Below are 4,489 nucleotides of genomic sequence, written 5' to 3' on the forward strand. Positions count from 1 at the left end.
GGAGCCAAGCCCTGGAATCCTTGGCTGGTGGCAGCGATATCAGATCTAAGCTAGTAATTAAGCTTAGAGGGTTCATGCTAGCTTCTCATTTTATGAATGCTAAGGTTCGAAACTGAGTAGGAAGCTACGACACACCTCCTGCCCAGAGTGTCTCTGACCTCAGTTAAGGGCCCCGTTGGTACCCTTGCCTATAATGGAGGTTCCTTTTGAAAGAATAGCAACGGATCTAGTGGGCCCAGTAGAAAGAAAGGCCTGGGGCCACCAAAGCATATTTTTCATCCTGGACTACACTATATGGTACCCCTGAAGTCATTCCTTTAAGAAACCCCACATCCAAGGCAATTGCAGGTTTTTGCTAGGATAGTCATCCCTAAGGAGATCCTGACAGATCAAGGGACTCCCTTCATGTTGAGAGTAATGAAAGACTTTGGTACCCTGCTCTGTATCCAAGAATTGCTGACCTCAGTCTATCATCCCCAAACAGATGGTCTGGTTGAGCGATTTAACCACACTCTCAAGAGTATGATCTGAAAGGTGGTGGCAGAAAAGACTGGGATACCCTCCTACCATACCTGATGTTTGCAATACGAGAAGTTCCCCAAGTATCTAATCGTTTCTCCCCCTTCGAGCTACTGTATGGACGCCACCCACGTAGCGTATTAGACATCGTGAAGGAGGAATGGGAGGAACAACCCAACCCAAGGAAAAATGTCATTGCACATGTAGTCCAGATGAGAGAACAAATAGCCCAATGGACCCCTGTAGTATAAGAACATTTGGAGAAAGCACAAGAGGCCTAACGAACCTACTACAATCATCGGACAAAAACATGGAAATTTCAACCAGGAGAACAGGTGCTGGTGCTGGTACCAACAGCAGAAAGTAGGCTCCTGGCCAGTTGGCATGGGCCCTATGAGATCATGAAAGCCATTGGGGAGGTGAATTATAAGGTAAAGCAAGGCCAGAACAGATCTATCATGTCAACTTACTGAGACCCTGGTGCGATTGGCAGATGTGGCTGGCCATCCTGCCAGCTCCACCCCAGGCAGATGCCCTACAACAGCAGGTAAGGATATCCCCAAATTAGCCCCAGAACAACAAACAGAGGTCATTGAAATGTTCTCCACACAAACAGGCTGTATGATGCTGATCCAACACCACATCGTCACCTGTCTCGGAGCAAGGGTGATGATAAAACCATATCACATACTGGAGGCAAAACTAGAAGAAATTAGGACAGAAGTAAGGAAGGTGCTGGAACTTGGGGGTGACTGAGGAATCCCACAGCCAGTAGTCCAGCCCTATTGTCTTGGTCCCCAAGCCTGATGGCACCCTGAGGTTTTGTAATGACTTTTGGAAGTTAAATGAGGTATCCCAATTCGATGTCTACTGATACCACATGTTGATGAGCTGGTGGATCAGTTAGGCAAGGCTCAATACTTGACCACCTTGGACTTGACAAAAGGCTATTGGCAGATCCCCCTGGCTGAGGATGCCAAGGAAAAAATAACACTTTTTCTCTACACCTGATGGCCTCTTCCAATATACTGTCCTCCCTTTTGGACTGCGACTTTCCAATGATTGATGGACAGATTACTTCGACCCCATGCCAAGTATGCTTCTGCCTATTTAGATGTGGTAATGCATAGTCTTGACTGGGAGATGCACATGGGGAAGGTGGAAGCAGTACTAGATACTCTTAGGCTGGCCTCACTGCTAACCCATCCAAATGTGCAATAGGGCTAGCTGAGGCCACATACCTCGGGCATGTCGTAGGGAGAGGGGTGGTGAAGCCCCAATGGAACAAAATAGAGGCAATACAGAAATGGCCCTGGCCGATCTGCAAGAAGCAAGTCAGAGCATTCTTAGGGATAGTAGGGTACTATTGCCAGTTCATCCCTCACTTCGCCGCAAGGGCAGTGCCTCTGACGGACCTGATAAGAGCTCGGGGCCCAGAGATAGTTAAGTAGAACGAGGAAGCAGAAGCTTTCACAGACCTAAGGACGGCCCTTTGCAGCCATCCAGTGCTCATGGCCCCAGATTTCACAAAGGAATTCATCCTACAAACAGTTGCCTCGGTGGTGGACTTGGGGCCATCCTTTCACAAATGGTGGGGGATGAGAAGCACCCAATCCTTTACCTGAGCTGAAAGCTCCTGCCCAGGGAGCAACAGTATGCTGTAGTAGAAAAGGAATACCTAGCAATTAAATGGGCCATGGCGATTCTACGGTACTGCCTACTTGGGCGGTGGTTCACCCTTGTCACGGACGAGGCTCCCCTCCAATGGATGCACACAAATAAAGAGAGGAATGCATGAGTGACTAGATGGTTCCTATCCCTACAACCTTTTCACTTCCGGATCCAGAATAGAGCCGGAAGTCAACACAGCAACGCGGACGGCCTATCACGATAACACTGTCTTTTGTTCCAAGTAGCCCCAACCCCATGGTGTCAAGCTGGGGGCGGGGAGAATATGTGATACAGGAGTGCCAGGGAACAGTGGAAGAGTGGTAGAGGGGAAGTATATAAACCATAAGCTAATTAAGGCATGGTTCCCTGTAGACCAGGGAGGGTTGCTACAGGTTAATTGGAGCACCTCTAGTCAATTAAGGCCCTGTTAGCAACCTAATAAAACCCCCTGCTTCAGGCAGTCAGGGGAGAAGGAGGAAGGGGAGAGGACTGGAGCTTGGAGGTGTGCTGTGAGACTTGGAAGATCAGAAAACCAGAATAAGGGAGACCCTGTCCCAGCATGGGAGGGAGACTCCCTTCCCCAGCATTTAAGGACCGAAGGTTCCCCACCCAAGGGGGAAGAGGGTAAGAATCCGCAGGGGTTGAGAGGGGCTGGGGGTCAGAGTAAGAAGCAAACCCAGACACCTCCCCCACTTCCCTCCTTTACCACCTTCCCAGGGGCAAGGGGTGGCATCTTAGCCCCTCACCAAGAAAAGCACAGGACCCACTATACTACATTGGCCATCTTGTCACACCCTCCAAGATGGTCTAGGTCCCACTGCCTGTTGCATTAAGTTTGTAATGGCCGGCTTTACAGGGTTGGTTAAATCCGGGAAGCTCTCCCTTCTACTTACCTCCGTGGCCTTCCTGATGGACCCAGGTTTGTGTAACTATAGGTCACTGGAAAGGTGAATTTCCTGCAGGAAGGTTTCCCAGGGCTAAGGAGCTCTTCAAAAGGACTGAAATCCTCTGAACCCATTTGGCTTAGAAAGTTGTTAGCAAGCTCATTTGGAACCGATTGAAGATGCAGCTTTCTTTCTCACTTCTGATTCCCGCTTGTCCCATTCTTGTAAAGTGCAGTATCAGCAGAAACAAGGTAGTGCAAGGGGGCAGGTATCATATAGTGCAGGTACTTTAACTCTTCCATGGCACCTTGAGTATGAGATCAGCACCCCTCGTTATTCCAGTGCTGGAGCCCCACCCCTGATTTGATACATCCCCTAAATTCTGACCCAAAACATCCTCTATTCCAGTTCTAAGATCCCAAAGCAGTTGTACATCCACCTTGCTCCTAACCTACAGCACTGAGCCTGGGACCCCAAAGCAGCTTTGCTAGCACACCTCACTCCTGATGTGCCAGTCCCGTCCCTCTCCCCTAGCTCTGCCAATACTTAAATTATTGATCTATCCAGTACGAGTGTCTCTGTATCTACGTGTCAGTGAAGAGGTTGGTATGTTTGAGGGGCCTTGTAGGTATCAGGGGGGATGTTAGTGTATATGTGGTTATCTGTCAGTGTCCCATCGTGAGCAGGAGGTGGGAGCAAGTTCTTTATAAGTGGATGAATACGTGGGTGTATGCATGTAGATATAAATGCAGATGGGGGGCATATGTCAAGGTGACTGAGTGGGTAGGGGTAAGTGAGTGGGTCCTGATGTAAGAGTGAGTGGGTATGTCAGGGTGAGTGTGCGGGGCTATGTATGATGGTATGTCAGTGTGAACTGATGAGGGTACTTGGGTGAGTATGTGAGTAGCAGTGTGGGAGAGAGGGTGGATTAGGTGAGGGGATTGTCCACAGTCACTTCTGTCATTGAACAATCTGCTGCAACTGATCTGGAACTTGCCCCGTTCACTCTAACCTTGGCACTGCCTGCTCTTCCCTTATCAACACTGATAAACCAAGCTGCAACCTCCCTTCCTCTCTCTCCTGCTGACAGCTGCCACATCCAGGGGGTCCTCTCCACAAGGGACCTGGGAGCTGCTCCGGACTCACTGCCATGGACAGACACAATCCTCTTTTGTCCTGAAGCAGCAGCAGAAGAGAAGGTGACAAGTGTTGCTAGCTTAGCTTTCACCTGCAAACCCCAACTTCTGCATTGCCCTTGCTTTTTAACACTGAAACTTTAAATCCAGGGTGCTACACTGCTCGGGACTTCTCCATCCTTCTTGTTTTTGGCAAGGGGATCACACTGCGTAAATATTAACTCTTTCCTGTCCACACGTGGACATTTGCACCTTGCCACGTGTATCAGCCTGGAGAGT

Source organism: Chelonoidis abingdonii, chromosome 1 (assembly GCF_003597395.2).
Source record: "Chelonoidis abingdonii isolate Lonesome George chromosome 1, CheloAbing_2.0, whole genome shotgun sequence".
In the NCBI taxonomy this organism is placed as follows: domain Eukaryota; kingdom Metazoa; phylum Chordata; order Testudines; family Testudinidae; genus Chelonoidis; species Chelonoidis abingdonii.